Raw genomic sequence first — 27,981 nt, forward strand, 5'->3', positions numbered from 1 at the left:
TTTCTGGAAGGCCCTTTTGTAGAGTATCCACATCATTTGGGGATTCAGTAATGGCTCCCAGTTTGCAGTCATCTGCGAACTATGTTAGCCAGAGTCCCTTATTGTTGGCCTGTACTTCAGAGAAGTAGATGCCAACCCAGAGCAGTCCCAGGACTGAACCCTGTGGTACTCCACTTGTCTGGAGCTGGATTTGGAGTCCGCTACTTTTACAGTGTAGGTTCTGTCAGTAAGCCAGTTGGCAACCCATTGAGTGACATAGGGATTAATGCCCAGCTTGGTAAGTTTATCTGTGATTCCAGAGTGGGGGATGGTGTCAAAGGCCTTGATGAGGTCCAGATAGGCTGTGTGGACCGCCTAACCGTCGTCCGTGGCTCTGGAGACTGATTCAAAGAAGTCAGTCAGGTTCAGGAGACAAGATCGGCCCTTCACGAACCCAAACCCCAACCAGGACACTAGGTAGCTCTGACTAAGGCTTCCTATAGATTTATAAACCCAAAACCAAAATACGAAGTTTACTCTATAATTATAACCCTGCTGCAAATTGGAACCAACTCCCCCAAGAAATCGGGTCCCTTGACCATACCAAGCATTTCAAGCTAGCCACTCGAAGATACCTAACAAACAAATGGTCCTGTCACTGTAGTCACCCCCTGAAACAACCCGACCCCCTGTTCCCTATACCTCCCCCTCTATCAGCCCTCTGCATTTCCTTATTCCCTATTTCTCCCTCTATATCCTTCCCTTCTATTTTCCTTCTCCCTCATCTTCCTCTCCACTCCTGTCTATCCCTATAAAATTCTACCCCTCTTTCCCACTCTTAAACACCTCTTCCTCATCCTATTCTTTTTGTACTTCTGCTGTATATAACCTAACAAGAATTATGACACATTATTTTATTATTACATTTTACCTGAGGTTTTTTTTTGTTTTTTTTTTCTATATGATTTATTGTAAATGTTACCTTGCTATAGTTGGTTTGGTTGCCACTGAAGACTTCTTAACTGCCTGTATGTAAAATGTATAAACTCACTATGGAGCTTTTCTCCCCAGGTCTCCCCTGAAAATGAGCCAGTCGCTCAGCTGGACTAACCTGGTAAACAAATGTAAAGTTAAGTAATAATAAATAAAATGTGTCAAGAACCTTAAAGGTAACACACAGCAGTATGCTGAACAGGTGGTGAACAGTACTACCTTTACCAATCAGGGTGACATAGCCAATCTACTGGCTGATAAATTCAGCTCAACCCCCCCCCCCCCCCCAGGGTACTCCAGGTGAAATCCTCTCCAACATATTTCCCCCGATTATTATCTGGGACCAGGTGCTGGCACTACTCACTAAAGCCAAGAACTTTGCATCTGTGTGTCCCAAAAACATCACATCACTGTTTGCCTCCTGAACAGTTTAAAACATGACATATCGGGAGCAACTGAAGCATTCTTCAGCTACAGCCTTGAAACAGCCTGTGCTCACAGTTATTCCCCTGCACAAGGGTGGACCATTATCTGTCCCAGAGAACTTCAGACCCATTGGTCTAGTCAGTCTAATATGCACAGCCATGGAATAAATTATCATCGAAATGATAAAGAAGGACATTGGCAACCTACAGACCCTTGACCCATACCAGTTTGGCTTTGGTAAGAGAAAGTTGTGCCTACTTAACCTTGTAGACTTCTTTGTGCTAGGATTTTAGGCATAAATCCTTACATAACTCGCTGGATTGCTGGCTGGCTGACAGGATTCAAGAAGTCAGGATCAGTGAGACCACCTTCACCAAGAGACCGGGTTATCAGCAGAGTAACCCAGGGCTCCATGCAGGGCCTTCTCCTGTTTGGCAGCTACTTCTCAGAAGTCAAGGCTATTGTTCAAGGCCTCTGGCTCACCAGGTTCACAGATGACTGTAAATTGGGAGCTATTATGGGCATCAACGTCTTGCAAGAGGGTTTAACACAAACAACTGGTGCCAAAGCCATGGCCTAAAACTCAGTGCCCAAAAAAAATGCATTATAATGCCTTTTTGGGAAACTGTCAATCCAAGTTAATTATTCCAGTGATAAAACACCCCTAACAGTCGGCCCAGTAGTAAGGGAGTTGGTAATATATGTAGATAGCAGACTGCCTTTTGACCAACACATAGCTAAAATGGTAAGAAAGTCATTCTGTGTTGCCCAAGTTATAGGTAAGTGTGTGTCATCCAGGTCCAAGGAAGTTATAATACCACTGTACTCTGCCGTTATCAGACCCATCATTGAGTATAATGCCCCCTTTGGCATGTACCTAATTAAGCACATGCAGCAGTTGGAATGCCCACAAATATTCCTCACCAGGAGAATAGAGACCATGACTACCCTGTCCTACAGTGATTTGCCTAAAGGCTTTGTCTCTGTTTTCAGTCTCTTACAGGCTGCTGAGAGGGGATCTTTACATGGTTTTCCAGGCTTCCACAGACCCAGCGCTGATAGCTCTGCTGCAAATGCACAAAACAAACTGCACTAGAAACACTAGATCCAAGATCTGAACTTTGTGACATAAACAGAATATGCTATAGAGTCAGATGTGTCCAAAAGCATCCCCATTCTATGGTGTAGACTCTCCAGCCATGCAAAACAGAGATCATCTTTGCCCCTGTTCATAATGAACCTTGACAATTGGATGGGAAATCATGAATTTACCCCCGGTCTTGCCCCTATGTCCCCTATGAACAGAGACTGTCAATAAGAAAAGTATTATCTTAGCTATCACCCCTCTACAAATCTTTCTTTTACCTCCCTACTAATATGCCCCCACCTTACAGACACCTGTGATACTCTGGATCCAAATGGAGTGCACAGCTAGGCTTACCTATGTACCTCCCGTTTATCCCTGTTGGACACCTTTTTCATGTCCTCGTGAATGCTGCTTTAAATTTCCCTTACACATCCTTTCCTGTAGGCCATTTCATTGCATGAAAAAAAATTATTTGTACAGACACACTTTTATATATCCAGGAGTACTCATTCCCTTCAGTTCACTGCTTGTGGCCTTCCTCCTCACTCAGTCATACCTGTTTGAGATGACTTGCCATCTCTCTGGCCTGATCTTGTACAGTCATATCATTCACTTCCCCCAACCTGTCTGTTCTGTTCACTTTTTAGAAGAGTTTCAGCTCCTATATTCACTGAATATAGCCTTTTCCTCCCCATCTCAAGCACATGTACAGTAGCAATCCACTGGACCCCACTGCCAGCTTGATGTCTGTTTGTATTTGTTAGACAAATTACAACAATAATCCTTAAGGATCTTTTTAAGGATCAGCCCAGGAGTGCTGTCTGATTAGGTGACTTGCTCTGACTCACACAGACACAATGGAGGCTGATGGAATCAAACTCTGAATGTCACTTTTCTTGTGTTTCTTCCAAAACTGCACATAGAAGTAATGATTGGTTTGACATGGACCCTTTAAAGTATAAGCATTACCTCTTTGCTTCTGGAGTATATTCCCAAGAGGATACACCCCACCCTTCTCTTTTCTTCTGTTACTGCCCTCTCACTCTGATCTTGGGAGGCAAGTCCAGGCATGAGCAACACCCCTATATCTGTTTCCTGCTCTGTTGCTATCAATTCCATTCTCATTGCAGTTGTTGTGGCCCAAGGGTCTTGCTTTGCATGTGCTTTTCTTAGACTCTTCCTCCTATCCTCCTTTGCAGCATCTATCTTTGTTTCTGCTGCAGAAGTGTTCATCATGTTTCCCTCAAATATGTCTGAGCAAAAGACACACTGAAGAACAGTCACCTGCAGTATGCTACTAGTCACTTTCCAATTCCTGACATCTTCACTCTTGCTACAACCCTCTCTAATCATACAGCAACATAATTCCTCATTCTTCATCTTACTCCCAAGTACTCGAGCTTTCCTATTAGTCTTGTATCCCAGACTGAGTCAGAGGCCTTACCAAAGCCCAGATACACAATGTCTATTGATACTCCACTGTAAATCAGTCCTGAAACTGGATCAGATTTGTCTGACATAATTTTCTGGACATGATCTCATGCCAGTTACTGCCCTGGAGATTGATTTGCTTTCTTATTGCCATTAAACTGACAGGCTTGTAGTTGTCAGATTTCCCCTAATCCCCCAATTGCTATCTTCCATTTCTCGGGCATTTTTTCAGTAACCAGTAATCTGTTGAAGATTTCTGCTGACTCTTTCAGCTAGTCTTTTCGGTCCTTGTGTTTTATAATCCTAAGAGCAGTCATTTCCCTCTCCACTTTCTCTTGGTCTATTCTGATGTCTCTGTACTATATCCCTTTATTTTGCCATGCTTGTCTCCCAGCATTGTACCCTCCCCTTGCTAAACCATTGGAAAGACTTACACAAAGTTTTCATTACCTCTGCTTTTCTCATTCTTCTGTGATGTTTCTCCCACCTTTAGTCAGGGTGACCAGGTCTGTTTTTGTTTGTCTTTTCAGCTCTTCACCTACAAAGATCTTGTTTCTTTTCTTTCTACCTTCTGTCAGCTCCCTTTCAACTTTTGCCATTGCTGTCCTTATCATTTTTTCTTACCTTTCTTCTATCCTTCTTGTACTATGCCTTGGCCAGCTACTTTCCTCCGCTTGTAGACCACATTTTTCCCCTAATTGCTAACTTCCTGTTGTTATGTAACTAAATTACCTATCTTTTCTTTTTTGGATTTTGGTTAATTCTTCACACCATTGTCAGTAGCCCAGAATACTCCATCTGTGTCTCCTTCCTGTAACTTGTTTACTCCAATCTTCTAATTCATCCTTGAACCTCCCCAGCATAGTATATTCAACTCTACTAAAATCACACCATCATCTTTGCCTTCATGCCCTTATCCCTCCCCCCACACACATTAAAACTAGGTACTGAGGCATCATGGATTCAATCTTTCATGTCAGGTTGTTTCAGCTTCAAGAAGTTTCAAGGGTCTGTCCTTTTTAACAAAGTTATATGTATCAAACACTGTAAAATTTGGTTTTCTGCATGGTAAGGAAATTATTCCAGTATCAAAGAATTTTCTATTTATATCTGCTGTGGAAAGTGTGACACTAAGCTACGTTCTGACTCTACTCACTTCCTTTTTACATTCTTGGTTTGTTCTTCCAAATTTCTGACCTTATATATGATGCTCTTCTTTGTATAGATTGTGGCTGCACCTCCACCTCTCCCTCCTCTGTTGTTTCTGAACAGCGTCCAGTTAGGCACCTCCATGTTCCATCCCCCTTTTTTTTTTCCACTGTCCCCCATTTAATTTTCTGCAGTGCCCATCCTCCCCATGGGTTACTGCTTACAGCAGCCATCTTCCTACCCAGAAATTTTGCATTGCAAAGTAATACTGCCCATCAGTGTTGCTCAAAATCTAACTCCTTTTTCTGCTTCTTTGATACTCTCTGTCCTGTTATATCATAATTTAATGGTACCAGCATTAAGATCTACATTCCCAACCAGGCAATAAACAGCACTGTGCCTTCTGGATTAAGACAGAGACCATTGCCCCTTGCATACATCTGGTTTGCCTGCCAAGTCCCCCCATTCATCTACCATTCCCAAGCCTTTTTCCACTTATTTACCTCCAGACTTAGTCATTACTCCAGAATCCTCTCTTTCATCTGTGTACTTGCCGCTGGTACAGGTAGTAGTTCTAAGAATGCTACATCCATCCCCCTTTCTTGGTTTCTCTGTGCTACCTCCCTAACCCTGTTTACTACTACCTCATCTTCCCCTCCAGCAGTCCTACATGCAACAACTTTGGTCACTGCCTCATATATCTTACTAAGTCTAACCTTGAAATGTTTTCATGGAAAATCTGATCTCTCCTTTCTTGCTTGCTAAGACTCTTAATCCACTTTGTTACTGAGTTTCTAATTACTATAACCTTCTATTCTGTTCTTACATTGGTTGTTATCATTCTTCTTCTTTTTCACTTCTTGTCACATGCCACTGTCTCTGTTTATAACATTTCTCCCTCCTCTTCCACTACCTTAGTGACTGCCTGTAGTAGTTGCATATGTCCCTGCATGGCATCGCACCTCTTGCACATCCTCCTATTTTCTTAATGAAAGACTTCTCCACTCGTCTGTCTCTTGTCTTCCTACACATCTGTCTGAGTGCCTATCCCTGACCAGTTCCCTCCTGCACTTCTTGTGGTGTTGTCTTCTGCATGGCCACCACTGGCTCTCTCTCCCCTTTATCACATGGCTCTGCTCTGTGTATCTGAACTTTCAATTAATGTGACCCCTTCTTGTTCTCCCTTACTTGACTCATTTCCCACTTCCTCCCTGCACACAAATCTATGTCATTCCACTTACATGTACTCATCTGACTGCCTCCAGTTTTGTCCCCTGCCATCTCCCCACCCACTCACCTTTTCTCAAACATCCTGTCTTCTGGCCTGATGTTGCCTGTTTCTCTCTGGTCCCAGTCTCACTTGTCCTTCCACACTTGAGTGGTCTAAGTCCATTACTATCTCAAGCTTTTATATGTAAATGAACTGGCAGTTATCACAGAGTGTTAAGGGTATGAGCTAGTCACAGTCTGCTTCCTGAGATCTAGAATTTGATTTCTTAAGCCTTCATGTACCTGCTGTGCATCTGTAAGCAAGTTGCTTTACCAGACAATTTTCTCTGGCCAAGTAAAAAAAAAAATTGATCATAGTGCATCAGTGTTCTACCGTGGTTAAAATGCAAACAAAAGTAGAAATAAATGAATGACTGAATAAATACATACATACGTACATACATATATATTCCAAGAATAAGTATTTTATTTTACGTGTCCACAGAATTCAAATGCAAGAGATTAATAGGCTTGAATAATATGCAGTAGTCCAGTCTGCTACATTAGCTATGAATTTGATTAAATTAATCAAATACTAACTCAGAACTCAGTCAAAAATACTTGCAAAAGCTATCAAACTAAATCACTGTCAAGTGGTGTGAAGTATTCTCTGAGCCAAATATGAATTAGAAACAGACACTTGCAAATCAAAAGACTAAACTAAATAAATGCCAACTGTTTCTTATTATGTGCCTGAGTCAGTCATTGCATAAAAATGTAAAATACTCTTAAGATAACCCTTAAATTTGATCTTCAACCTCTGGGTCTATGGATCCGAATTTGATCCAACACGGCCGAATAACCAGCACCTGATCCGAGCTCCAAGCTCCTCCCCTTACTCATAATGTCCCGTCTCCTTTCTCCCTCCCTTCAGATCTCGTTTGCTGCTGAATAGCTAAGCATTGTGGTCTTGAGCTCCAAGCATTATTTTGGGTAAGTGATTGCTTTTTGAGAGTTTTTCTTCCTTTTTCTGTATTTCTCTATTCCCCCACCTCCTCTACCGCTGGCGTCGGTTTAAACAAAAAAAAAAAAAGTTTTGTGGTGGTTGTAATTTCCCCCCACTTGGCCTTCCCACTCCTATCTTCTCTGTGAGTGAGTGTGTGCGTGCCTGTGTTTTTTTCTTTTAGGTAGGAATATGTCCAATATTCCCCGTAAACCAGGATTTAGGAAATGCATAGAGTGTGACCAATAAGCTCTCTCCAGCTGATGGCCACACTCTGTGTGTAGTGTACTTGGGTGCAGCCCATTTGCTTACCCCCTGTCCTTTTTGCGTAGGCTTCAACCCATAGGCCCTTAAGGAGAGGAGGGATAAGCACATTTTGTAGGGCTTGCTTCCCTCTTCGGGGACGGCTATCCCTGCAACCCCGGCTTTGGCCTCTTCTACCACCATTTCTGGCTCTTCTCCTCCCCAGAACTCTGGGACTCAGACTCCCGCCAAGAGGTCTGGGGAAGGAAAGAAACACCACAAGAAAGAGAGACCTCGTAAACGGTCTCCGGACCGTTTGACTTCAGTGGGGCCTCCACCTAAGACCAAAACCCCCACCAGGCCCAGTTCCCCTCGGCTCCACTCTCCCAGATTCTCCCTGGAGCCAGAGGTCTATTGGTCTCCTCTAAGGATGTCCCCTTACGGCACTCCTGGCTGGTGTCGGTGGTTTCCTCCCAGTCGACCTGCAGTCTTAGCGAGGCAGAGATAGACAGGATGATGCGGAAGTTCATCCACACCCAAATCCAGATGGGAGTCTTGCCAGGGCCCTCTCCCTCCGGAACAGGGAGCTCACAAACCTTCTTCACCCCTATATCTCCTTCTCTGATGCGTCCTTTGGTTTCGGAGTCTTTGGATCTGAGAACTTTCAGTGTCAGGGGGTCGGCACCGATGATGCTCTGTACTTCGACACCAGCCATTGCCTTGAGTGTGTCAGATCCAACCTGGTCGGATCTGAGCTCTTGGAGCTGTAGCCTCAGCGTCGGATCCAAGGGGGTTCTGTCGGCTCCCAGTCTTCCCCTCAGCATCTCGGCATCTGTAGTCTCGGCTCCGGCTCCCCCATCAGATCCAAGGGGAACATCTTTTATGGTGGTTTCTTGGGATGTCCACTCCCCTTCGGCTTTTGATGTGGTGGAGAGGGTTCTCTCAAGTTTGTCGAGGCCCCTGACCATCTCGTCCTCGGACTCCGCCCCCGACTCCCTCTGTTTTGGATACGGCCCCAACCGTCCTGCCCATCTAAGGGACAGCCTGTGCTGGGTTTGCCTCAGGAGACCCCCACGTGGGAAGAACAACATGTTTGTGAGTTCCCCCCAGAGAATCCCACTGAGGAGGTTCCTCACAAACGGATGTGCAAAAGGAGGCACTTGGATTCCTCTCCTGAGTCCTTGACCAAAGACACTGACTTGGAGGAAGGGGAAGAATCCCCCCGATCACCCCCGAGGATGTCTGTTTTGGAGACATCATGGAACTCCTTTGCCGGGGAGGGGGGGTTGTCTGCAAAAAAAACAACCACGGATGATTCAGTCTTCCTAGAGGCATTCGGCACAGGCACATCTACTTCCTGGGTGTCCCCTTCCGCTGATCCGCTTGTGAAACTCATAACATCTCGGGCATGGAAGGAACCAGACAGCATGGAGCCCATCCCTAGGTGACCAGATAATGTCCTAAGCCCCCCACCAGACAAGACTAGTTGGAGCAAGGGGTCCCCTGTAGATGCTATGGTGGTGGCTGCCGCCACAAAAAAGAGCTTGTGCAGGAGAACTCTATGGTCCATGCTCCTGACCGTGAGTCAAGGAACATGGACCGTCTAGGGAAGTGGTTGTATGTTTCAGCAACCTTTACCATAAGGGTGCTGAACTACATGGCGCATGTCATTTGACTGCAGCAAGACCCAGTCAATGAGGTTGCTGAGTCACCCCCGGCGTCCATGCCGGCGGAGGACAAGAAGATGTTGTCCGCACAAATGGCCACTCTCAAAGCTGTAGCAAGTATGTCCATGCTTCTGCTCTCCCATGCTACGGAGGGAGCCGCCAGGGCACCCGGTTCCAGCGTTGCCATGAGTCGCCACTCCTGACTCCAGTTGTGTCAATTCACAGAACCCTTCAAGGCGTTATTTGCAAATGCCCCCTTATGATGGTTCTTTCCTGTTTGGGAAAACAGTTCTTGACACATTGGTCCAGAGTGAGAAGGACAGGAAGATATGCTCTGCTGTCAGGATCTGCTTCTCTGCCCCTTAAAGTTCCTTTTCAAGGAATCAGCGAGGGACAAAGAAGATGTGGTTCTGGAAGTCTCAGTCCTCACGGGACACTCAGGACTCGCCTTCCCACAGAGGCAGAAGGGGTTATGACAGACGCCGTCCAAGAGGCAGAGGGGGAGGCCGAGAAACTTTGGGTCTCGAGAACCTTTCTCAGACAGACCCACACAGCAGCCCTGAGGTGCTGCCCGACTGCTTGTCTCTGGAGGCAGTCGGGGGTCGCCTTTCACTACACCCAGTGACATGGGAGTCCATAACATCAGAGCATTGGGTATTGCAAATTATATCCAGAGGTTATTACATCCCCTTCACTGAACCACCTCTCCCACCAAAATGCTACCCAGACATTCCACCTGCACAAAGGGAGGCAGCAGCATTAGAAATAGACAAGCTACTAAAAAAACAAGATATCCAACCCGTCACCCTAGACAAGTCTGGATCGGGCATTTATTCCAGGCTGTTTTTAGTGCCAAAGAAACAGCGGACCTAAGACCCATTCTGGATCTATCCATCTTGAACATCTCAATAGCCAAAGAGAAATTCCAGATGGTCACTCTTCAATCTATCCTGTCTTCCCTGCAGGAGAAAGATTGGATGTGCTCGATCGACCTTCAGGATGCATACTATCTTATCAAGATTGACAGGCACTCCCGCAGGTTTCTCCGCTTCGGGCTTGGGAGCCAATCATTATCAATTCAGAGTCCTCCCATTTGGTCACACCACAGCCCCCAGGGCGTTCAACAAAGTGATGGCAGTTGTAGCGGCTCACTTGAGGCTTCAGAGAATTCAGGTCTTTCTGTTCCTTGACAATTGGCTTTTTGTGGCCCCCACCATGCATCTACTTTGTCGAGCCAGGGATTATTTCCTTTTGTTAGCAAACAGCCTGGGCATCACCATCAAAATCAGCAAATCATCACTGATTCCTTATCAGGTGCTAGAGTTCATTGGCGCTCAGCTAGATACTATTCAAATAAAAGTTTACTTCACTGCAGAAAAGGTACACAGTCTGAGAGTGCATGTCTCGTATATTCTCCAAGCTCAACTTCCTACGGCAGAAACAGTTCTGCAAGCACTGGGATCCATGGTGGCTGCAATCACTCTTCTAACCCCTGCTTGACTACACATGCGAGTCCTTCAGTGGACACTAGCAGTCCAGTGGTCTCTTCTAGATCTTCCCTTATCCCATCCAATCTGCCTTTCTCGGGTCTGCAGGGACTCTCTTCGGTGGTGGATTCTTTCCCCAGACCTTGTCAGAGGACGCTCCTTTCTCCTGCCTCTTCCAGAAGTCATGGTGACCACGGACACCTCCCAGCTGTGGGGGGGCATTGCTTGGGAAGGACGGTCCAAGGCACGTGGTCTCCTCCTGAGACCAGTTTGCATATCAGCATCCTGGAGATGAGGGCAATGCTTCTAGCGTTGCAAGCTCTCCATGCTCATGTTCCTCTAGGGACTATTGCTATCCAGATAGACAACATGTCAGTAGTATGGTATATCAACAAATAAGGAGGAACCAGATCTTGCCCCCTTTGCCGAGAATCCATGAGAGTGTGGGAATGGGCGATTTCCACCAGCCGTTTTCTGGTGGCAAGGCATATTCCAGGATGGTCCAGCATTCTAGTGGACAGGCTCAGCAGGACTATTCTGATGCCTTACGAGTGGTCTCTGAATCCTTCAGTAGTAGAAGAGATCTTCCTCAGGTGGAGTCGGCTTTGCTGCGATCTCTTTGCATCTCCTTCCAACATGAAATGCAGCAAGTTCTTGGAAGTCCCCAGAGATGCACTGGTGCATACTTGGCCTCCCGGTCTATTTTATGCCTACCCCCCGTTACCTCTCATTTTCAAGTTCCTACAGAAAGCTCGCAGGCAGGGAAACACAGTAATCCTCATTGCACCATTCTGGTCTCGTCAAGTCTGGTTCCCCTGCCTATGGCCTCACCTAGTAGTTCCACCATGTATCTTGAATTGGCTCCAAATCTCATTTCACACCCCTTGGGGATTCCTTATCCAGACCTGGACATTGTGAAGCTCACAGCTTGGCTGGTCCAGTTCCCTTGATTATTAGGACTCCCGGTTTATCCTCTCCAGTTAAAACCATTTTGGTGGCGGCTCACAAATCTTCCACACAAAAAGTATATCGTAGCAAGTGGAAACGATTTTTTATATGGGCTTCTCAATGGGATTTGGATCCTTTCACGGCTCGCGTTTCAGTGGTATTTAGAGTTTTTGGTGGGGATTTTCCAACAAGGGGCTAGTTCCTCTACAGTTAGAGTCCAACTGGCTGCTATTTCTAATTTTCATGTGGGGGAGAATATGTCTTCACTAGCCTCTTCTAGACTTTGCAAGACCTTCCTTAAAGGTACCATTCTTTTAAGGCCCCCGGTGAAGGATCCCATGCTTCCATGGGACCTCACTTTTGTATTGCAGGCTTTAGTCTCCCCTCCATTTGAGCCCACAGCTTTGGTAGACTTGCAGTATCTCTTGTGGAAGATTGCCTTCTTGATTGTGATTACATCAGCCAGGAGACTGTCGAAACTTCAAGCTTTGTTCATCAAAGTTCCTTACATGATTTTCCATAAGGACAGGGTTTGCCTGTGCACTAATCCTTCCTAAAGTGGCATCAGAAGCAAACATTAATCAAAATATCAATCTTCCCATCCTCTTTCCTAATTTTCAGAACAAGGTTGAATATAAGTTACATTTGCTGGATGTACATAGGCAATTGAGATTTTATCTACATAGGACAAAATCCTTTTGCAAATCTGATCAGTTGTTTGTCTCTTTCTCAAAACTCTTCTTAGAAAAGCCAATTTCTAAAGTGACAATTGCTCATTGGATCTCCCAATGCATTATTCAAGCATATTCTGACAAAGGGATTTCTCCCCCAGGTCAAGTAAAAGCACATTCCACCAGGTCTATGGCCACTTCAGTGGCTTTTTGGTCCAGGTTGTCAATGAATTATGTCTGTTTTGCAGCTACTTGGTCCTCATCTCATACCTTCATCTCATTACAAATTAGACATTGTATCCAGGTGTAGGGCATCCTTTGGCTTCATAGTACTCCGGAATATCCTTCCATGAGGGCCACCCAGGTCTTTGTAGCTGGGGACTGTGTCCCACAGGTTGAAGATCAAATAAAGTCAACTACTTCAGATAAAGAAGTTATGTACTCACAATAACGTTCCATCTGAGTAGTTGTACCTCATTTGTCTTAAACCATCTCCCCTTCCTTCCCCCAACCTTGTCATTATGGTCCTGGCCTTGTCTGTGGGAGATGAACATTCTAAAGGTTTCTCTTGCCATGCTTGGTTTAGGAATTTGAGGAGGGACAGTAGTGTTGAGGTTCTTTTGGGTCAGGCTTATGTTATTCTGAGCACCAAACTCGATCTGCAGTGAGGAAGGAGACAAGGTGCATTATGGGTAAGAAGAGGAGCTTGGAGCTCAGATCAGATGCTGGTTATGTAGCCGTGTCGGATGCATAGACCCACAGGTTGAAGACAAATGAAGTACAACTACTGAGATGGAATGTTATGGTGAGTACATAACTTCTTTTTTCTTTTGTTGAACACTAGTCCTGTCAAGGATTAAGTATCCAGCCTATATATCTAATTCCTTTTGAACTCAGATAGGTTGTCATACAACTAGCATCTGGCAGACTATCTGAATTATAAACTTGCCAACATCTGTTAAGTAATTCAGAAGTCAACAAACTTATCTTTATTAAAATAAACTGTTTGCTGGAGGTCAGCCCACTGTTTCTTCTTGTGTTTACTCAGCTTTGCTGTTTGTTCCTTTTTCTGCTCTCTTGTTTATGTTTTATGTGCTCTGTGCATGTGTAGACTGTTATGATACATGTGTCTGTCTGACTTTGTGGGGTCTTAAGCACCTGGGCATACTTGAAACAGAGGACTCATGATGTTGCTTTTTCTCCTCACCTCTTGCCCAATGATCTCATTGCCATCATCCTTATCACATCGAGTTTCACTTTTTTTTATCTTTGCCTGTGCTGCCTGTCAGTCATGAGTCCCTTCCATTCAGTCTACTCATTTATTTTCTATCTCTGAGATGACAGCTGACTGGGAGATGTCATCATTGTTCTCAGTTCCTAACTTTATGCATCCAGCAAGGCATTAAAAAGGAACATGCAATGGACTGTCCAGGGGGGAATGTCCCTTCCCTTCTGCAAGGGGCATGCCCTCCAAGCAGCTCTGACCCTCCTCTCGTGGTATGAGCAGTTGTTTCTCTAGGCCTCAACACAGCCCAGTATACCCCTGAATACACACCTACTTATCTCAGATGTGATGAGTAGGCCATGCCTTTCACTTCTTCACCTCCTTGCCTGTTTCAGGTAGTACTGGGGGCACTAACTGAACCCCAGGTTCCATTTTCTGTGCAGTGTAGCCATGCTGTTTTTCCAGTGATATTTTACTTCTGCTGTTTCGATATATAGCACTTAAGAGATTAGAAGGCCACATTGTTAATATGTTATCATATTCTGCAAAATGACCCAATCAATGGCCAAATAAGTCTTTTTTTTCAGGCATGCTTTGGAGTGCACCCTTGAATGTATCAAGGCTGCAGAACTGGGACTTCAACAACCAAACACACTTCCCTTGCCATCCTTGTCAACTTGTGTGCTTCATTGAAAGATGCTTTCTTTAGGTGACTAAAGATGGTGGATAGGCATTATTAGTTATAACCATGTTCAGCTAAGTGGACGTAATATGCATGTTTGTATTTGTCCATGTGAGTTATGTGTTGCATAGGCAATCACAGTGCTCTACACATACACATAATTACATCTAGATGCCCATGTGGGATGTGACAATTAGAGAAACTTGAGCTTAGCTCACAGATTTTCCAAATATGTGAGATACATATTTTTTTAAATTATTGGCTGACAGCTGAAGGAGCATGATGTCTGATGCTCACACAAGCTGTCAATTCAGAAATTATCATCCTCCCTGTTTTATTCACACTTTGGGTTTATTACTATTGGGACCTTTATGGCTATGTGTATGTAGTCAATAACACTGAGTGTTTGTTGGGGGGTATGCTGTTGAACAACAGTTCCAGTGCTGCTTGATCCAGGTCTGTATGTGAATTTGGTATAGGCAAGCTTTGGCTATATAGTTACTACCCTAAGAGAAAATCATATGCCTATCCTTTATAAAGCTAAATATTACAAACTCTGAAAACTTTAATAGTATAATGCAAATTAAGTTGTAAAGGGATACTATGAGAATAAAATAAGTAATATGACTCACAAAAGAGCTGATACTCCATGTCAGTCATAAAATATCACAGGAAACTTGTCTTTGGGGGTCAAGATTAAATGTATCTTTCTTCATTGATATTTGCCTTTTTGTAATCAGGAAGAGATTTCTAAAATAAACTATATGTAAGGTATCTGTTATTGATTTATTCTGAGAAAGACTCTGGCATCTTACCTTTGCTATATTCTTTTTTGTGTAGATGCTCTGTAAAGCTTGGCCCACAGCACAATGCCACACTGCAGTTTGGTTAGTAATAGTGTATTTCATATGCAGTCCCATGTTTACCCCTTTTCATTTATTGAACCAGTTGTGAAATGTACACAATGTCAGGGAAGAACAATCCTGACAGACTTTTTGAGTGTTTTGTTTGTCTGCTGGTTGGGGTTTTTATGGGAATGCCATTCTGAAGAACGAACATTTGTTTCTGTTGGATAGTTACCTGTGTTCACAACTGTATTGGTTATAGTCATATGTACCCACACTTCTTCTTTAGATGCAAAATGAGATTAGCACAGCTCTGTCATGTAGCTATAGGAAAAGAGATTTAAAGCCACTTCTTTGTCTTTCAGATAAACTCACATTTTCTTAGCATCTGTCCATTCTTTTACACCTATTTTATTATTGCATTGGAGAAGGGCATTTGCCTTGTTTCTGTCACTACTGTCATGATGTTTCCTCAAATAATAATTTTCCCCTTTGTATCGTTGACAGAGTATATAGCATTTAATTTGGGCATTGTACGTCACATTATATTTCTACATTTTTGGGCATTCCTCTGCAACAAGAGAATGCTGTCTGTAGTACCCATCTCAGTACTTTGTTGGCAAACCTGTCCACGTCCATTTACAGTTCTGTTCTTAGTTCTGCAATACCATGGACATGTATTGGGCTAGAATAGCAGCATTTCATAATTATGTTATATCCATTTCCTGAAGGATGACCCAATAACTGAACTATAATCTATGCTGTGATGACATAACATGGATCATATATGTTGTGGTTCATTTTACAGAATATGATTCCATAAAAAGAGACTGAAGTTTTTTGATGTGCCGTTTCCGCTGTACAGACATTACATTTCTAGGCATATTCCCATTTTTATCATTATAGCATTCTCATAGCTTATATGCCTTTATGCTAAAATTAAACATTTTCCGTGTTCTACATATATTGCTTGAAGACAAACGTACATCTGAATTGGAGCAGTAACCGAACTGTGCATATGTGTTCCTCTTATATGTGCTATTTTATCAGAACATTGTGAAGTTTTTATATATATAGTGTGTACATGTATGTATTAGGGTGTGTGTGTGTGTATATGTATATATATATATATATATATATATATATGTATATATATATATAGTTCTATGTCAGATGATTGAGTTTTCAGAAACTCGAAATTCATATGGTCAAGACCATATGATCGAGTTTCCAAAAAACTTGAACATCAAAAAAAATAACACACAACCCTCCCCACAGAAATCTACCTTTTTTAATATGCACCCCTCCGTGTAAGAGGCTGTGCCCCCCCCACTGCAAATTATATATACCAACTCTGAGATCGCACTACAGTGAGGAAAAGGGTAAATTTCTCGATCCGCACTGTACCCCAGTCTCCATTCAAACGCTTCAGGTTTTCAAAAACTCGATCATTCATATGAATTTTGAGTTGCTGAAAACTCGATCAACTGATAGGGACCTATATATATATATATATATATATATATATATATATATATATAATCTCCCCTTCAGAAGTCTGAGTCAACAGAAAGTCGAACATCATGTGGTAGATACCATATGATCGACTTTCCGAAATGTAGAAACCTCTGAATGGAGATCCCAGTACAGCGGGGATTGGGGAATTTACCCTTTTCCCCATTGCAATGTGATCGTGGAGTATGTGATCTCGGAGTTGTCATATATAATATGCAGGTGGTGTGGGGGGAGCAGGGAGGGCTTGCCCCCCAAATGCAAAAACATAGATGGTCTTAACTGCATGACATTTGACTTTCTGTTGAGTCTATTCATATAGTGTGTGGGTGTGTGTGTGGTTGCATTTCATTTGAACTAAAGCACATTTGTGTCCCATTTGATTGGAAACAAATTTGATCTCAACCACAAATGGCTATATCACAGTTGATTCAAAACTATGTACGTCTGTGAAAAATAACAACTGGTATGGTTTTGGAGCTGCAATTTAGTGGTGATCAATGTTAGTTCCTTGCTAATGGCCACTCTTATGTTTGCCTCTATGTATAGATGTTCATGTATGTCTACCAGCAGTGATTGAGGAGATTTGACCCCCACAACCTGCAGAAAAGAAAAAAAAATGCTTTTGGAGATTTGGAGATATGGTTTCTGTGACGTGTTTCAGATCAGATGTCCACAGTTTATATATATATGTGTATATATATATATATATATATATATATATATATATATATTTATATATATATAAAATAAGTTTTTATTTGTTATATTTTACTTCTTTGTGGTGTGGAGATATGGCAGAAGGTACTTTTGAGGTACCTGTTATGGAGCATCTATCGGAACTGAATAACTGTAACAACCATGGCCTGAGGAAACTATCTTCCTTATTTAAGGACAAGGACAATCCACTATTAACCTTTCATCTTGTATCAACACCCCCTACGAATGAGACTTACTATGAGTATGATTTGACCTCACTGAGAAGAGACTTAAATAAACTTGAGAATGATACGCGAAAATTGGTAAGACTAAGTATGCAGAGATTTCCCTTCGAAGCATGCTTAAATCTTCGTATTGTGCCTCAGGGTTTAAGAGTTTTAAATATGCCAACTTATGGAAATATATATAGAGACTTACGTGTACAGTGGCAACAGATAAACTTGGAAACAAACTACAGCTACATGAAACTACTGATCCGATTTTTTAAACCAGAGGAGGATCAGTTGGTAAATAACATAGACAAACAGCAAATGGAATTATATGAAAAGTACCCCTCTGCATTAGTAGACATTAAGGTAGAACACATGATTGAAACTATTAATACATATGAACAACAATTGTTGAGCTACAAAAAGAAGATCCAAAGGGATAACAATGATTTTTCGGCTGGATGGGTGTTCGCCTGGCCAAGAGAACAAAACAACAATAATTTGCACGTTGAAACTCAGTAAGAACTGATAATACTATATTGGACATAGCTACGTCCAGCTCCACCTTAAATATGAGTACAGAGCATGTAACCGGGAACAAGGAACCTCCCCCTTGTGTTCAGATTAGCCAGCCTAGAACAGTAGGTGCTGATACCATAGCCTCACCATCAGGCGGAAGTGGAGCACGTAGGAAAGAGACACCACATACTTCGAATTGCAATGAAAAAACGAACGAGCAGCCCAGAGAGGACAACGAACGCTTGATGGTGCCATACCCCATTTGCACACCAAATTTTCAGCAACGGAGTCGGGGCAGAGGCCGCTTGAAGCGGAAAATGTCAACAGAAGAGGAGAATGCCCTCAATCAAAAGGATGTGGCAAACGAAAAACAGACAATAATTTGGAATATCTCTAGTCGTAGTTTGAGCAAAGATGAACAATCTGTTCTTAGTAAGGGCACAAGTTTTATGCCAGCTAGCCGTATGACGATTACAGAGAACATCATTGAACTGAAGACATTTACTACAAACTTAATGCTGAAGCTGCATTTTCAGGATGGAAATGTAAGTAATAAAAGCATTAAACTGTTTAGAAAGGCCAGTGGTTATGTACCTATAACTGTGGGAGTCATTGAAGCATTTGAGAAGGCCTGTATTAATGATATTTATTCATTGTATGATAGTAGGAGCCATACTAAATGTTTTGTGAACTTGAACTGTGATGAAAGGTCAGCACTTGATACACTTTGTAAGGATTATACAATTTGTTTTAGACCAGCTGATAAAGGGGGACCACTTGTTATCATGGATTACATGTTCTACAGGGATGTTATGTTTACTATGTTAAACAATGAAGTATATGAGAGAATAGAGCAAATACAGGTTGACAGTTGTGTTTGTAGAATATGCAATTATTTATTTGAATGTATGCAATGCAGCCAAATCACCATGGAGTTGTATAATTATTTCCTGGTAGATGATCCCACTACTCTTATAATACAGGGACTGCCCAAGATACATAAGCATCCACATAATCCACCGATGAGACCTGTCGTGGCTGGGCAAGGATGGTGTACTGATCCAATATCAATTTATGTAGAACACTTTTTGAAACCTGTACTAGCCAGGAATAAATGTATTCTTATAGATACAAAACTTTTTTTAACGGATCTATATGATCATATCAGTAATTTTCTGCCCACTATGAATTGTTTAATGGTCACCTTGGATGTACAGTCCCTGTTTACTGTAATTCCCAATGGAGTAGGACTAGAGTCGTTGTGTCAATATCGCAAGGAAGATGGAGTGTATGACCTGCCTTTTGAACTTGGTCGACTTTTTTGAAACAGTCACTAAGGCCATTGATGAGGTTAAGGCAGTTCACACAGCCTACCTTGACCTTGCAAAAGCCTTTGACACAATACCCCACTCGGGCATCATAGACAAACTCACCGGCTTAAATGTAAACCCATATGTCACAAGATGGGTTGCAAACTGGCTCAAGGACAGAACCCACAGGGTCAGAGTTGCTGGAGCTATGTCAGACTCTAAGCCAGTCACAAGCGGTGTCCCACAGGGCTCAGTCCTGGGACCCCTCTTGTTCGTCATTTATTTTTCCGAAGTACAGGCAAACATAGGAGGATTGTGGCTGACAAAGTTCGCAGATGACTGCAAACTGGGCGCCATAATTGATACTCCAGCGGACACAAACATCCTTCAGAGAGGCCTCATAGAAATGGATAATTGGTGCCAGAGCCATGGCCTTAAGCTGAACGCCAAAAATGTATAGTCATACCCTTTGGGAAAAACAAGGTACCGACAAATTACCACATAGGCGGTAATCCATTAAGTCGGAAGAGGTAATCAGGGACCTAGGGACCCAGGTTGACAGTAACCTCTCATTTGACACTCACATTGCCAAAGTGGTTAGGAAGACCTTCTATATTTCCCACCTTATCATGAAGGGTTTCACATCTAGATCAAGAGAGGTCATTGTGCCCCTGTACTCTTCTCTTATCAGGCCAATGATTGAGTACAATGCCCCATTTGTGATGTATCTCACCCGACACCTGCAGCAGTTGGAAAGACCCCAAAAGTTCCTCACCAAGAGGATAAAGGGTCTTAAACATATGTCATATGCTGCCTGACTGAAAAAACTCCAGCTCTATTCAGTCGCATACCGCCTACTCAGAGGTGATCTATGCCTGACATACAAGGCCATGTCCAATCCTGAATTAGTGGACATGCTCCACCTCAGAAAATCCAAATCCATCAGAACCACGAGAACAAGTGACTTAAACCTCAACACAGAAATAAATAGGACGTGCTGGAGGGACAGATTCATAACCCAGAGGCTGCCTACACTCTGGAACAGAATCCCAGTCCATGTTAGGCAGAGCCCCTCACTGACTCTATTCAAGAGAAATCTCGACGAGTGGATGGGAGATCGTAGGTTTACCCCGGGTGTCATCTCTGTGATACTACTAGACAGAGGCATAGTAAACTAAACCCTAAAAGGGCATAGTATTCTCATCCTAAGGGGTGGTGTAAGCCACATACACTCTGGCTAGGCTTATAAATGCCTTAGGGCAGATAGCCTAGTACGAACCTATGAACTATTGATCTTCTATGTTTCCTGGTTGAAATTATACTGGAGAATAACATCTTTATGTTTGAACAGTGCCTATATAAACAGTTGGATGGCGTGGCTATGGGCACTTCATGTGCCAATAGCTACGCCAACCTTGTTATGGCAAAATGGGAAAAACAGCATATTATTGAAGGAACATGGTCAGAGAAAATGGTATTTTATTGGTGATTTGTAGATGACCTGTTCCTGTTGTGGGAAGAAAATGCTACAAATCTACAGCAGTTCTTGAGTGACATCAATAGAAGTACACACTTTTTGAAATTCACAGCCCACAGTTCAAATAAGAATGCTGAATTTTTAGACGTTAGTATAACTAGGAAAAGTACAGGGGATTTTTGTACTAAAATCTTCCGTAAGGAATGCTATAGGAACACCTATGTTCATAGGCAAAGCATGCACCCCCCAACATGTATTCACTAATGTAATAAAAGGACAAGCATTAAGGACTTCAAGACTAACAGCAGAGGATGACAAGTTTGAGAAAGAATTACATCAGCTAGAAGACAGATTTATAGAGAGAGAGAGTATGGGAGGAGAGAGGTTCTTTCCATTACCTCGAGTATGGTTTCTCAAAGGAGAAAGGAGGGGAAACCATACTTCTTCAATCAAGGTCAAGCCTGTGAGGAAAAGAGCAGGAAGGATAACCTGTTAAGAATTCCTATTACGTATGCTAGTAATATCAGATTACTGCAGAATATCTACCATAGGAACTGGAATATACTATGTTCTGATGACCGAGTTAAGACTCTGGTAGGGACCACCTCTCAGTATGCCTATAAGAACAAGAAATCCCTTAAGTGACTCTTATGTGGCACCAGGTACACGCAAGCAGTAGATGTTCAACCTACCACTCCCGTATATGGGACGAAACCCTGTAACTCCTGTAACTATTGTCAATATATTGACAAGAGAGGGCATTTTAGACATCCAGACACTGGAAAGACTACCTATTTCAGACTTACAGCTGATTGTAATACCACTAACATTGTGTACCTAGCTTTCTGTACTACATGTTGTTCATTCTTTGTGGGCATGACCACAAGAAGGTTTCGTGATAGGATTAGGGAACACACAAATGACATAAACAGAGGGGCAGGAACTAATGCCCTGACTAGGCATGTTTTAGTATCAGGGACAACACACAACTTTCAATTCATGGTAATTGAGAAAGTTCAGCTAGGATGCAGAGGTGGTGCAATTAGGAATTTGGTAGAGACTGAAGAGCTTGAATGGATTATTAGGATGCATGCCAACATGGGCAAAGGCCTGAATAATAGAGTTTGTATTAAACCGGTTTTGGTTAATAAGCCACTACGCAGATAAAGCCTCTATATATGCACTTTTGTGTATTTTTATTCATTTTAATGTTTTATTAATTGATATGTCTCTATCTAGTGCTTCTCCTTTAAATCAGTGGCTATTAAGCTAATTGTTTATTGGGAACTGACACTGATAGGCTGTTGCTGTTTTTAAAAATCCCTGTGGAGTTTATTGAGTTGTCTGATGAAGTAGCTCTGGCTACAAAAGCGCTCACCATTTTTGTACTGTGGATTAAACTTTGGAGCTTTATTTGATACTATCTGCTGTGGTCTGGTGTTTCATATATCTTTCTGCAAATATATATATATATATATATATATGTGTGTGTATATATATATATATATATATATATATATATATATATATATATATATACATACACTTTCTGGAGAATGACAGTCTAGATATGTCATTGTCTGTGAAGTGCAAAATTTCAGAATGTTCAAGGAGCACTAAAAGGTAACATGATAATAATAAAAGAATTATTGCTTTAATAGATTATGCAAAAATGAGCAATATTAAATTGCCTGTTAGCTTAGTCCTGGGAAGAGCATTCAACTCAGTAGTGGACTTGCTTGTTTAAATCTTTAAAGCTATTATAAATTTTCAAGTAAATGTATTGAACTTTTAGAGCAATTATACAAGAACTTAAATTCTTAAATAAAATTACCTGCTTTATGTCAAAGATCGCCTTCTTCCTTCATTATTGTTTAATGTAGCTATTAATCTGTTACATAATTTTATAAGATTAAATAAAAAAGGTTTTAAAATTTGTGATACTCGTTAACCAAAAACAGTTATTTGAGGATGATGAGCTGCTTAGAGCTCCTTATTGAAATGTTGTCACTCGTACCGCTGAGTGCCAAGAGAGGAAAAAAAAGATTGAAAATCTAGAAGAGCAAATCTCGAGTATCACTCTTCTCCTTTAAACTTTTGCTTTGCAGGGAAACAAGCCCCATGCACCCCCCCTACACACATAACCTGAACTTACATATACCATCTCCAAGATCACCATACCTTGCAGAAATGGGAGTATTCCATGAGATGGCATTCTCAGACTTGATATATTTATATCAAGTCCAGTTTTTCGGCTATTTGGTCTCCGTATATCAGGATTATTTCTGCAGCTCCCTACATGTTAAATTCTTACCCGTTTACATTAGATGATATAAATAATGTTTTATACCAGTAATGATTTCTGTAAAATACTATGAAAATATTTCAGAATTAAGATTTAATTCAAGTAAAACTAAAGTCATCTTAATGACTTATAAAAATGATATCAAACAAAAATTGAGAAACCAGAATATGAAATGTTTATAATAATAGTGATAACTTGAATGATAATTCTTAATTAAAGTAATTAAGGATTTCTTTTTGGTAATTCATAATTGAATAATTGTTATTTTTCTTTGAAGAAAGACTGTAATTAATCAAAATAGTGCTCTCAATAAATTATTAAACAGAATTCAGGTCGTATCAATAGTTCCTTTCCCAGAGGCTCCCCTCACTCTGGAATAGAATCCCAATTCATGTTAGAAATAGCCCCTCGCTGACCCTCTTCAAGCGAAATTTGGACGCGTGGATGGGAAATCGCAAATTCACCCCTGGGATCTCTCCTGTGTCCCTGCTAGACAGAGGCACAGTAAACTAATCTTAAAAGGGTACCTTCTGTGACCTACTTTACAGAGGCACAGTAGGCTAATCTAATAGGGAGGCAGAAGCTAAATACACTCTGGCTAGGCTTATAAATGCCCTAGGGCAGATAGCCTAGTATCTACCTATGAGACATGTCAAATAAAAATAAATAAAATATTAAACTTTTTATGGTATCCATATAAACATAGGGTAGCTTTAGAACATCACATAAGAGCATAGGAAGAAGGAGGTTTGGGATTTTCTGACTAAAGCTTAAGAATTTGTATCAGTTTTAAAAACTGTCACATGTTAGTTAGATCATTTGTATGAAGCCAGATGGAAATGTATTCATGAAAGTATATGTAAGAGTCTGAATTTAAATCCTTGTGTGTGTTTCTGTTATAATAAATAATGAAAGAATGTGCTATTTAGTAATTATTTAAATATACAGGGATATTGCCAACATCCTGGCAGATAGATTCAGTGCAAACTTCACCCCCCCACCCCCAAAAGGGCCCACAACAATACTGGAAAAGTGTAGTGTCCCGGAAATCACAGAAGCACAGGAGAAAATAGCCCTTTCAAAAGCCAAAAACACAGCGTCAGTGGGGTCAGATGGTGTCCCAGTCTGCGTCTTGCACGAACTACAGAACTAACTGACCCCCCACCTAAACACGCTGTTCAACTTCAGCCTCTCCACATGCTACGTGCCCATATTATGGTGCACAGCAACGGTTATTCCACTCCACAAAGGAGGGGCCACAACTGACCCTGGTAACTATCGCCCCAGGCCCCATAAGCCTGACTAGCCTGGTCTGCAAGGCTATGGAATGCATCATCATGGAACTCATTAACAAAGACATTGGGAACCTCCAAACACTTGACCTGACCCAGTTCGGCTTTGTTAAGCAGATCATGCCTACTAAACCTGGTTGACTTCTTCGAGACAGTCACCAAAGCCATAGACGAGGGAAAGGTTGTTCACACAGCCTACCTTGACCTCGCCAAGGCTTTCGACACCATTCCCCACTCGGGTATTACAGAAAAACTCACCAGCCTACGTCGAGATGGGTTGCCAACTGGCTTAAAGACAGAACTCACATGGTAAGAATAGCGGGCTCCAGGTCTGACTCTATACCAGTCACAAGTGGTGTCCCGCAAGACTCGGTCCTGGAACCCCTACTGTTCGGCATATACTTCTCAGAAGTACAGGTAAACACAGGAGAACTATGGCTAACCAAGTTCGCCGATGACTGCAAACTGGGAGCCATCATTGACTCTCTGGCTGACACGGATATCCTCCAAAAGGGCCTTACTGAGACAAACACCTGGTGGCAAAGTCATGGCCTCACGCTAAATGCCAAAAAATGCATTGTCATCCCGTTTGGGAAAAACAAAACGCCCAGAAATTACCACATAGGTGGCAGCCCCCTTAATACAGAAGAGGTAATAAGAGATCTGGGGACCCAGGTAGATAGTAATCTCTCCTTTGACAATCATATTGCCAAAGTAGTTAGGAAATCCTTCTATGTGGCCCATCTAATTACTAAAGGGTTCGCATCTAGAAATAGAGGTTATAGTGCCCCTCTACTCGTCACTCATCAGACCCATCATAGAGTACAATGCCCCATTTGGGATGTACTTCACAAGACACTTCCAACAGCTGGAGAAGCCACAAAAGTACCTCACCAAGAGGATTACTGGCCTCAAACATATGTCCTATGCAGCCCGACTGAAAAAACTCCGGCTGTACTCAGCGGCATATCGCTTACTCAGAGGTGATCTCTGCCTGACTTAAAAAGCCATGTCCAACTCAGAATTGATGAGCATGCTTTACCTAAAGAAATCCAAGTCGCTGTGAGCCACGTGTTCTAGTGAGCTAAACCTCGTCACAACAATAAATAGAACATGATGGAGGGATAGAGTCCTGTCACAAAGACTCCCTGTGCTTTGGAACAAAATTCCAAACTACATTAGGCAGAGCCCCTCACTAACACTCTTCAAGAGAAACCTTGACGAGTGGATGGGTAACAGAAAATACACCCCTGGGATCACTTCATTGGCTCTGCTTGACAGAGGATCAGTTAATTAATCAATGGGGTAGCGAAAGCCGACACACTCTGGCTAGGCTTATAAATGCCCTCGGGCAGATGGCCTAGTACCTACCTATGAACCTACATAATATAAAACAAACTAATTTATGCCATAGGAATTGCCTTATGATATTTTTTATAAATTGTATTTATAAATTTGCTATAAGATTTCATAGAATTCCATATTGCCTTTGCACCTGCTTTCATAGATGGAACCAATATAAATAAAACACTGTTTTAAAAGAAAAAAATATATTCTTTTGGTAAGCTTGTCTGAAAAAGAATCATTAAATCAATAGAAACAATTATAAGTTTGTATAGATTGGATACACATGATTGGATCCTGATACAAAATATCAGAAAATATTTTCTAAAACAAATCCAGAAATATCTATCAACAGGAAAGCATATCCCTCTTTATTGGACTATATTAAACTAATTATTTAAGGTAATGTAAATGTAAGTGGAAGTCTGTAAAAAATGACATAAGCTAGTAACACCTAATACCTTAAAAATAAATTAAAATTACTGGGATGTTATAACTCAGATGCAGTTTCCAAATCCTGATGAAGACAGAAAAAAAAAGATTTTAAAATCTTCAAAATTGTCAACCTCTTTGTTATTCTGGAAAACACTTGCATGGGAATTTTTCCACAGAATTTTGATTACAGCATATAAGATAACTAAAGTATGTGTAGAACACGTATGCAAATGGTGGAGCTGTGGGGAATCACTGAAAGCTGATTGGGAAAATATATTCTTTAGTTCTGAATTGTTAAATGGTTATTGGTAAAAAAAAAATAATTTGATTTTATAAAAGCTTTGTGGTTAAGTAGGTGCTATATATCCAAATACTTAATACTCTAATCCCAAACTGTATCCAGAATCAAAGTATCCTTTATTATGGGATATATTAACTATAACTAGGAATAGTATTACAAAACATGGGAAAGAAATCAGTAAGACTTTTCATGAGTTTTTAAATTTACCCACTTGTGTATGTCATAAAGAATATAAAATAATTAGAATGAGATCTAAGAACATTTCACCTTATTATAATTTGGGACAAAGATGCATTAGCTTTAAATAAACAAAACATAGATTAAAATGTAATTTGCAATGATTTAAGAATATTGCAAGACTATCAGAAATTGAGAATTTTAAATGTCTGAAAATAGAATATGTACATTTATTTTGTATGTTTGTTATACAGATTAATAAACATTTGTTTAAAAAGCAAAATTTTCAGGAAAAGGTCCCTTCTTTTGACTTGATAAAACATAGGTGTTCAATGTTTCATTTTTTGGGGGGAGGGGGAGGTTGTAGTTGTGGTGCTAGAGTTTGCACCTGGTCTTTCCATCAACTCTACTTCTCCTTTCCTCTGGTCTAATCACTTTACTGGTCTAATCACTTTACTGCCATTCAGTAGCAAGTATACCAAAGTATCACTTTTCTGAGAGAATTTATCTCTGCTGACTCATTCTTTTGGTTTGCTAGCTGAAGGGTGAAGGTCAATGTTCTTCTTCTTCTTTCGGCTTTTTCCCGGTTAGGGGGTCACCACGGTGGATCACCTGTCCGCTCATGATTGGCAGTAGAGTTTTACAGTGCCGAGGTGCTAGCTCAATGCCCAACCTTCCACAGAAGTCACACACATGCACGCACTCACACCTAAGGCCAATTTGGAGTGTCCAATCCACCTACAGCATGTCTTTGGGATGTGGGAGGAAACCGGAGCACCCGGAGAAAATCCACGTGACCACAGGGAGGACATGCAGACTCCGCACAGAAGCCAATAATCATTGATGAACAGCTTGACATTATTTTGCTGCTAGCAATATTCGTCTTCACTCCTGTGGCTGCCAGCACATTTACTGAAGCAGGGCCTTGCATTGCCTTGAGCATGGATGCACGCTTACACATATCCAGCAGGAAAGCTACATAAAGAAATACTCTTAGTAGACTGCTTAACTAGAGCATGATGCAAGTTGAAAGCTGCTTGTCTTACAACAGGTGGAGCTAGGGATGTTATGCCTTGCTGCAACTTTCACCTCACAGTGGGTTAGCTGGTATCATATGCATCTTCCCTGGGCAGCTCTCCCAGGACCTGGGATGCTAAATGATCTTTCGTCAGTTAAACCACTTTCAAATGTTCATTGTTCCCTGCAGCTGAGCAAACATGATATCAGTGGGTTTGTTAACCAATGGTCAGGATGCTGTCATAGCTGTGAAAGACAGTGGTTGCCATTATTTGTGGGGTAACTTTTCAGAGGTGAGTACCTCAACAATATGCTAGT

The 27,981-nt window shown here is 41.7% G+C and overlaps 1 protein-coding gene across 2 annotated transcripts in view; it reads left to right on the forward strand.

Annotated features, from left to right (window-relative positions):
* KCNAB2 (potassium voltage-gated channel subfamily A regulatory beta subunit 2) overlaps window positions 1-27,981 on the forward strand; it is a 1,357,533-nt gene that overhangs the window by 1,026,694 nt on the left and 302,858 nt on the right. The gene's annotated exons all lie outside the window — the stretch shown is intronic.

This window comes from Protopterus annectens, chromosome 2.part1 (genome assembly GCF_019279795.1).
Source record: "Protopterus annectens isolate FY-2018-M chromosome 2.part1, PAN1.0, whole genome shotgun sequence".
NCBI classification, from domain to species: Eukaryota; Metazoa; Chordata; order Ceratodontiformes; family Protopteridae; genus Protopterus; species Protopterus annectens.